Source organism: Leptonychotes weddellii, chromosome 11, assembly GCF_054177405.1.
Source record: "Leptonychotes weddellii isolate Sample4059 chromosome 11, ASM5417740v2, whole genome shotgun sequence".
Taxonomy (NCBI): domain Eukaryota; kingdom Metazoa; phylum Chordata; class Mammalia; order Carnivora; family Phocidae; genus Leptonychotes; species Leptonychotes weddellii.
In genome coordinates, this window is record NC_138379.1 from 94157427 (window position 1) to 94166924 (window position 9498).

At 42.5% G+C, this 9498-nt stretch overlaps 1 long non-coding RNA gene across 1 annotated transcript; it reads right to left on the reverse strand.

Moving 5' to 3' along the window:
- Positions 1-214: 214 nt before the first annotated feature.
- LOC145716344 (uncharacterized) lies at positions 215-5681 on the reverse strand. Its single transcript, XR_014138970.1, has 3 exons — positions 5077-5681; positions 3899-3953; positions 215-780 (listed from the first exon to the last, which is right to left on the reverse strand). It is a non-coding gene; the product is annotated as an uncharacterized LOC145716344 (long non-coding RNA).
- Between the last annotated feature and the right edge of the window lie 3817 nt (positions 5682-9498).

Here is a 9498-nt window from a genome sequence, read left to right on the forward strand (position 1 = left end):
TCCTGACACTACTCACACGTCCATAGAGCAGCGGCTCTTTTATGGCTGCCCAAGGAAGACAAGTTTACAGAACACACACGTTTAACACCATAAACCCAACAGGTTTTAAATCCGCTACATTAAATTAATGCGATAGTCCGTACCACTTGGCCGCAACCGTGTCATGACTCGCCAAGTGAAAATGGTCCTGATTGCCCTCATTCACGTACAGGTGGAACGCCTCGTTTCTCCCACCTTTCTGCCGCACCAGAAGCCCCCCTATAATGCTCATTACATCAGTTAGCTTTTACCAGGCCTGTTCAGTTCTTCCTGTGTTTTTTAATTTTTTTCAATAATTCTCAGCCATTTGTAGGGACAACTACAAACATGGACCCCGAAATCATGCCTAGTTCTTGGTTACAAGGTGGGCATCCACATAATCTTACACTGATTATTTTTAGGCGACCGTTAAAATGAAAACAGAAAATTAAAAAAAAAAGTCTCTCAGGAAACTTGCAGACCCCCTGAGAATAAACTAGCAAGCCCGCGATGAACTCAGTTTGAGAAAACCATGATCCCGAAGGGTTCTCTCACTGGCAAGGTGACTCTCCCTCTCCTTCTATTTTCAGTTAATGAACGAGGTTGTTGGCACAGACATCGTCCTAGTGCCTCACTCTGGTTTGCTGGTCTGTGTTACGTTGACTTCTTCATGTCCTATTCCGTGCTCAGAGGGTCCTGAGGCTGCTGGGATTCTCAGGCAAAGCCAGCTCTCTTGCTGCTAGTGGTCATAAAACATGTGAGCTGTAAATAGGGCTTAACACAGTGTTTCATAATTGAGTGAAAGCTTTTTTTGTTTTTTTAATAACTTCACTTCAGCCAAGAATCTGAGTTGCAAACAAACTAGTCAAAAACCAACAGGAAAGGATGGATTTGTATAAGCATTTACTGGAAAAAAAAAAAAAAATCCCAACAATGTAAATCTAGACTCCTGTGGTCTCACTTCCCAAAATGCATGGAGCAGGAAGCAGAAAGCTGGGAAACCACTTCTCACGCTCTGTAATTTGGGAGAGGAGAGAAACTAGATTTCACAGTGTTTGGACACCTTTGCTCAACTATATTATAAGCACATTTTCCCTTCAAATTTCTGGGAAAACTAGCATTTCTCTAAAATAAATGCAAGATTTTGCCCAAACCTGGTTCTTCCCTTCCTGCCCCCACCAAAAAATGACTTGAAGAATTTATTCAAAGTTTCTTGGAGAAAGCAGCATTCAGTCTTTGAGACGTTCCACATTAATTGTAGCGATGTTTGCTAAGGGGCCGAGCACACACGGGACATGCTGACTTCTTCCCTTGTGCGGTACCATGTCCTGGGAAAGGATGTGAGAGGAGACATCTGCAAGCTTGGGAGCACTCAGCCAGCTTTCTTCTCAAGGAGCCTCTGAAGTCCAGAGGATTCGGTGGTCTGAATCAAGTAGACCATGCAGTAGGCCCCGTACTAGGGAGCATGTGACCCAGGGCTAGAAATCAGAATTGAAATCCTGAAAGACCTCGGGGAAACAAGTTATTGGATTTTCTTAGCTCTTGTTTTCAGGTGCATACCTCAAAGAAATGGACCTGCCTTACAGGATATTGTAGATTTAATTGGAGTAAAGCATGCACAGTGCTTCTGCCTCACACACGTGTACGCATGCAAAGACACATTATATAATACATACACATACTCACACACCAATGTCAGGCCAGACCTCTTAAAAGCACCTGTATTGACCATGTTTATGTACAAAAATGGCAATTTCATCTGTTTTGATCTAATATGTATATAAGGAATGATGGGCAGTGGCAGAAAAGTCAGAAGGATGCTGGTTGGGATACAGAAAGCACACACCCATACTTCCAGGCATGGTGGATGGTTCCTGCCCCAGTGGGACACACAGATGGCTCAGTGGGCGAAGAGAGGACAGAAAAGCAGAGCAGTACACACATGTTTGTCCCTAGGATGTGTCTGACAAAGAGTGAAGAGAACCGAACCAGGCACGAGGGCCATTTTGGCACCTGGATGTTGTGTGAATGTCAACTCTTCAAAAAAGTCATCTGTAAGACGAAAAAGAGAATATGCCCAACTTTCCAAGGCAAATTAAAAATACATCTTGGCATTGCCTTGATATTTGTTTTTTACTTCCTTTATTAACCTTGAGGTGTTGTCTCATGTTGATGCCAGGATGTGAGTCATAATATTTTTCTCTGTAGCCTTCATTGGCTATCACAATGGAATGGGCCAGCCCCGACACAGGCACGATTACGTTGTTTTTCAGCCTCTCAGACCTGCAATGAGCAATGTTCTATCAATTCGCCACCCCCTTGTTCAGCCTCCTGGAAATGACTTGCCACCCCGGGTTTTGTCTCCTGATTAATGGTTCAGATCTGGATTATTCAACTAGGGGACTTTCCTACCCAGTGGCTTGATGGGTCCCTGTGGCTTCGTCCAATGAGGAGACGGGTGACCACTAATAGGAATTTGGTCAAAATGGTGAAGAGTCAGGTCAGGAGTGTTTTGTTTTTCGCAGCCAGCGGGGATAGAATGAGGTCCGGAGATCAGTTTAGTGTCTGTATTGAATTCTTACTCTTTGGGCTTAAAAAAGGAAAAGCCCAAGAAATGTGGCTTTGCAGGGGCTGGGACCAGAGGGGAGCGGTCAAGGAGAGCTCCAGCATGCTCTCCAATTCCAATACCAATACCCCAATTTCTATTCCCTTCATGAGTTCTCTGGAATTAGGAGTTCAGGGAAACCCTCCAATGGTTTAGCAAATACAGAGATTTCATCAGGCTTCTTACCAGACAAACATAGACCCAATGCATTGCTCAATGTCTCTATGGTGAAAATTATATGCTGTGGGTATGTAAAAGAGAAAAAGCCGTAAGTGGAGGGCATTTCATCCCACAGTAGAGTGGTGCCAACTTTCTGTTGGTAGCCCCACAGTGGCTTCCAGTAACCTAAAGAAAAATATTATGTTAGACTATTTTCCTAATGTGACACTTTCTTCAAAACAGAAACAGTGAAATGTTTACCTTGATAACAATATTCTAGACCTTATAACGGGATCTTGACAAACCTTTAATTATTTTTGCTTGTTTTGAGTCTCTTGTTTTTCTCCTGGTTGGTTTATTGTTGGTCATTTTATAGAGAATGGAGATCTGGGTGACAAGTCCTCTTTATTTTGACTTGGCATTTTGTTCTGCCCAAAGTTTGAAGAGCTCTTACCCAGCAATTATTTAGGGCAGGTTTACCCAAATGGTGACTAGTAGCATTATGTGTAATTACCACTTGTCTAATAGAAGCCAATATGCACTTTGGGATGTTAATTTTGATCTGGACAAATTTGGCTTATGTTATATAAGACAAAATCTGTTGTAGTGAAGACATGATCAAGTTCAGAATTATGCAGTACAACTAAGCATATACTTAGTTTTCAAGATGCCTATTGGTGATTATTGTAAAATGCTTTAGCATGTATCAGCAGGTGAAAAGTACTGGAGTAATACCTCTCTAGGAAATCATGAGTCTGGGACAATTCTCATTTTCTCCCAGCTTGGCCGTTGAGGCCGGTCTTTGTTTGCTGCCCCAGGACTCTCAAAGCAAACAAGTTCCTGAGTCACCACCAGCAGAAAGCCATTGGGCTGGTGTTTGTCCCCTACCAGACTGATGGCACTGACCAAGTGTTATATAGAGATCTTTTGAATCTTTCAGTCTTGAGTGTTGACCTCTTCATATATCCCCCCGTGTTGATCTCTAGTCTCTGGTTTCTTCTGTGAGATCTGCTTCTCCCCCCAACCCCATATTATTCCTTTTAGTTGAAAAGTGATAAGTGATTAAGCCCATGGGCTTTGGTGCCAGAAAGAATGAGGCTCAAATCTTATACCTACCATTTGTTGGCTCTGGCAAATGAGACTTGACTTCTCTGAATTTCAGTTTTATTATCTGTAAGAAAGGAATGAAAATAATAATAAAATGTAGTTATATATTGTTACATAAATAAAATAAGATTATTTAGCCTAGCTACTAAATAAATATTAGTCATTATTGTCATCATTCTCATTTAATTTCCATATGAGTGTGTATAATGCAGCACAATTGTGTAGGGACACATCAGCCAACAAGAAAGCTCCTTAGCACAAAAGTGATTGATTTAAGGGCTATTCTCTTGGGAACTGTTAACCTTGACTGCTGCCTGTCCCTCTGGCCATCCTATACCATCTTCTATATTCTAATAGGAAGATTAGCCAACCTCACTGAAGACTGTGAGACAGCCCAGAATCTTAGAGGAGTTAATGTTGTGCTCCATGGCACCTTGCCCACAGCCACCTGCCCAGGACTGACTCCTTATGCCATACTTTATGTTGGCCACCATAGCATCATCTTGGCCACCTAATTTAGTGGGACCCTTGACCCAAAGGGAGCTGTTTCTAGGCTTGCTGGAAAACTTTATGCAGGAGGAGCAATTCTATGTTGGAGAGTTCTCTAAATGAACTAATCAGATTCTCTCTTAGAGTATATCAGAGTGAGAGGGGGGAGAGGGAGAGAGAGAGAGAGAGATGGGAAGGGGAAGAGGGAGGAGGGCAGAGAGAGAGAGGGAAGGGGCAGGGAGAGAGAGGGAAGGGGGAGAGAGATAGAGAGAGGGATGGAGGGGGAGAGAGAGGGAGAAAGAGGAAGAGAGGGATGGGGAGGGGGAGAGAGGGAGGGAAGCAGGGAAGGGGGAGGGATGGGGGAGAGAGGGAGAGATGGGGAGAGAGAAGGGAGAGGGAGGGAGGGAGACCACCAATCTCTGGGTGGTGCCGGCCCTTACAGATGACCACGTTCTGACTTCTTTCTGTCCCTTTACTTCCTTTCTTTGGCCAGCAGACAGACTGCCAACACATCTGGGCCTCTGCCCAAGCATCTGGCAGCATATCTAGCTAACTGCGTACCTTCAGCCACTGTGAAAACCCCTGCACCCCATACTCAAAGTCAAGACTGGCGAGGAGAAAGGTCAAGGGGGAGACTCCTGTGAATGCATTAAAACCAGAAAGAATGTGATTTGTCAACCGGAAAACATCCTGCTTACCTCTGTGCGTAGCCATGTGTGCCATTTTGTCCACCCACAGTGCTCTTTGCCCTTGTCTCTGCCAGTCCAAGCCCCTCACCAAACCCCTGCAGAACCCCGTGAGAATTCACAGCCTCCAGCTGACAGACCACCTCTCTGCCCTAGCTCCTGCATCTCTCTGCCATTCTACAGGAGAGAACGTGGATCCGGTCAGTGTGTGTGTCCCCTTGCTTTGTGTCTGGAAGGTTGCATCTTCTACGTTGTGCACGTCTTCTAAAACTTCAGGTGCTGTGCATCATGCATGGTGGACGCTCCGCGCGCACTGATGAACCTTCACTGACCCAGAATGCCAGCAGTCCTGGCGTGAGTGACGTGAGTGTGGACAGACCGCTGCGTGTCCGCTGTGTTGCTGTCCCTTCAGCCACGTGGCCACTGTGCCTCACACAGAGACGAAAGAAGAATACTTTTCACTCCTGGTTTTCAGGTGAGGAAAAGGAAACTCAGTTTAAATAATTTTGCCAAAGTCGCACAGCCCTTAAGTCACCCCATCAAGATTAAACTGGGTGCCTGTTCATTGTATGCGGATGGGCCGTGTTTTCAGTGTTAACTGAGGGGACTCTAGGTCTCAGGTGTGACTGTCATCCTAGCCTGAAATGTGAGTTTTTACCGTTTTCTGCTTTATTTTGAAAACATTCTGCATTTCTGAACTAAGGTTTCTCTTCCTTAAATGGCGCTTAAGGAAATAAAAAGTCATTTATGTGTTATTTATAGTTCTCTCTCTCTTTCTGTGGTTGTGGAAAATCCAGTGGTGATTCATGCACACAAAATCAATTTCAAAGTTTTTACTAAAGGTATGCAGCACCCTCCTCCCTGTCCCAAGGGCATGGTTCACAAGCTCCTCATATCATTTAAATTTTCATTCATTTTAAGCCACAAATATTGTCTAGAGCTGAAGTCAGACAACATGACTCATATTATTTAGTGACTCTTTGTACCTTAAATCTTATCAACGTGCAAAAGATTGTAAACAGCCTCTTCAAACTGCATGTATTCATGCCAATCATAGAATAATAATATTTAGGTCGCTAACATTCTAATAGAATAAGGTTACTTACAATTTGTTTATTTGGGGATGAAAATTCTGTTTATTTGAGTCTGGTTGACAGACAGTGTTACATTAGTTTCAGGTGTAAAACAGAGCGAGTCCCCATGTCTGTAGGTTAGGCCGTGCTCACCACAAGCATGCATACCATCCGTCCCCACACAGCGCCATCACAATATCATTAACTCTGTTTCCTGTGATGTGCCTTTCCCTTCTGTGACTTATTCATTCCATCACGGGAGGCCCGGACCTGCCACCGCCCCTCACCCATTTCACCCATTCCCCTCACTCCCTTCTGTCTGGCAACCGTCAGTCTGTTCTCTGTGTTTGTAGGTCTGATTCTGCTTGTTTGCTTATTCATTTTTTCCCCACATATGAGTGAAATCACATGGTATTTGTCTTTCTCTGATTGACTTACTTCACTTAGCATAATACCCTCTAAACTCATCCAACATCACGATCTCATCCTTCCTTATGGCCGCATAATATTTCTCTGTGTGTGTGTGTGTGTGTGTGTGTACACATTATCCATTCATCTATTGATGGACACTTGGGCTGCTTCCATATCTTGGCTACTGTAAATAATGCTGCAATAAACATAGGGATGCATCTATCTTTTCAAATTAGTGTTTTATTTTCTTTGGGTAAGTATTCAGTGGAATTACTGGGTCACATGGTAATTCTATTTTTAATTTTTTTTAGGAATCTCCCTACTCTTTTCCACAGTAGCAGCACCAGTTTGCACTCCCACCAACAGTGCACGAAGGTTTCATTTTCTCTACATTCTCGCTAGCACTTGTTATTTCTTGTCATTCTGACAGGTGTGAGGAGTTATTTCATGTGGTTTTGATCTGCATTTCCCTGATGATGAGTGATGATGAGCATCTCTTCATGTGTCTGTTGGCCACCTGTATGTCTTCTTTGAAAAAAAAGTGTCTTTTCAGGCCCTCTGCCCATTTTTTAATCCAATTGGGTTTTTTGGTGTTGAGTTATATTAGTTCTTTATATATTTTGAATATTAGGTTACTTGCAATTTAAATTGAAATTGGGCCTAGGTGATTTTTATGCTTTATCTATCAACCAAGTTATTTTTGAGCACTGACTTCAAAAATTCAAGAATTAAAAAATAATTGCAAATAGTATACAGCTCACAGGAAAACAATTATGAATTAGAAGGATGTTAGGTTCACAGAGAACGCTCTTCAGACAACTAAAAACAATCTTTAAAAAACCCCAAAACCCAATAAAAACAATCTCTAGAACTCCTCCTGGTTCATTATATCCTGATCAGGGAGCTGCTTGTGTCCCATTCTGTTGCCTCTGTTTTTCTGAGCTCACATGTGTGTGTACTTAAAAGGGTCATTGCATTTCGACTGCAGAGCAAAGAGTAGGTAAATACACTTGTTAACAGGTAAGGTAGGTCAGGCTGGTGTGGATGGAAGGGTAGTCACACAGCTCAACCAGGTTACCACCGTTTGTTTTCTTATATTTCCTCTGCTCTAACATCCTTTACCCTAAAAATCATCTTTAGATCGTAGCAATTCAATATGGACCAGAGCTATTCACAAGAGACTGACGAATCAGTGCTCCAATGTTAATTTAGACCGAGGAACACAATTGCTAGGTAAACATATGATTAATGGAGAATCATATCCAATAGCCTATATATTCTTTTCCACTGACAGATATATATGAGATACATATATATATAATAAACATAATCAAGAGCAGAATTTTCATAGTTTATTTGGAGGCAGAGCAAAGGGCTCTGGGTGACCATAATGGATGCTTCCTTCAGACCTGGCCTGTTAACTCTCCCTCACAGACTGGATACTCCAGGCAGAAGACAAATTTGCCAATATGTAAATCCTTACTCTGTTAAAATTATATAGAAGAAATAACATTCGTAAAGCCCAGCAAAACCCAAGAGAATGGGAAGATTCATTAGCACTTGAGAGATTTCAATAAATTTCTGAAATGAACAAAATGAGAATACTTGTTTCATAAAATTTTGTTTAATCCTCACATTTTTTAAGGAAGCCTGGGTGGCTCAGTCAGTTAAGCATCTGCTTTCAGCTCAGGTTATTATCCCATGGTCCTGGGATCGAGCCCCATGTCGGGCTCCCTACTCCGTGGGGAGTCTGCTTCTCCTTCTCCCTCTGTCCCTCCCCCTGCTTGTGCTCTCTCTCTCAAATAAATAAATAAATCTTAAAAAAAAACCTCATGTTTTTCAAACATGTTCAAAATCTATAACATTTAAAAATCATTGAAATTAGGTAATTCTAGCATTTTTTAAAGACTTTTTTTTTATTTATCCACTTGAGAGAGAGAGACAGAGTGCACAAACAGTGGGAGAAACAGAGGGAGAGGGAGAAGCAGACTCCCCGCTGAGCAGGGAGGCCGATGTGGGGCTCGATCCCAGGACCCTGGGATCATGACCCGAGCTGAAGGCAGACGCTTAACGACTGAGCCACCCAGGCGCCCCAATTCTAACATTTTAATTTAAAAATTTATAAACCTATTATAGAACCTAAAATGTATTAACATTTAAATATGTTATCTTTCTAAAATAAATTATTAAAAAGGGTATTATTGAAATAAAAGACAAATTGTTTTCATAGTCTTTAGTTTCATCATTTATAGATGAAATTTCCCTATATCGATTTTCAATATTCTCATCTTCATATCCTATGTTTTGGGGAAATCCTCCATTTTGCTGCTGGTTATAATTTAATCATTTGTCTCCTCATGTCAGTCATGAATAAAGTGCTGAATTTTTCAAATGATTGATATTTTAAAATTTGTTGTATTGTGTTCTGGGTTGCCGTGTGTGATAATGTCACTCTGACTGGTTTCTAGTATGTTGTTTTGCAGTGGAGAGAGGGAGGGTTACAGGTGATGTCCTGTGCTGGTCCAGGAAACGTGCAGTGCGTATGACTGTCCGCCGTCACTTGGGACGACAGGAGACAGGTGGAGAGTGGGTGAGCTCACTTAGATCTCATCAGCAAGTCCTCTTTGACCACCCTGGCTTCTGAGAACCCCCTTCCCGATGTAATGCCTCAGCTTGGAGGGTGGGTCATCTTAATTTGGGAGACTGTGACCTGCCTCCATCCCTATCAACTTGGGGTCTATAATAAGATCATGGCTAGTGATGGAGCACCCTGGTTCAAATCATTTATTTAATCTGGATATGGAAAAATACCCTAGGGGCAAATGAAATATCAGGATGATGGTTTCCGTTTTTGCTAGTTATGCAACGTACTTGCCTCTTCGAGCTGACGGCACTGTGAGGTCAGCCAGAAACTGGCAGGTATAGGCCTTTCAACATGTGTAAACTGTGT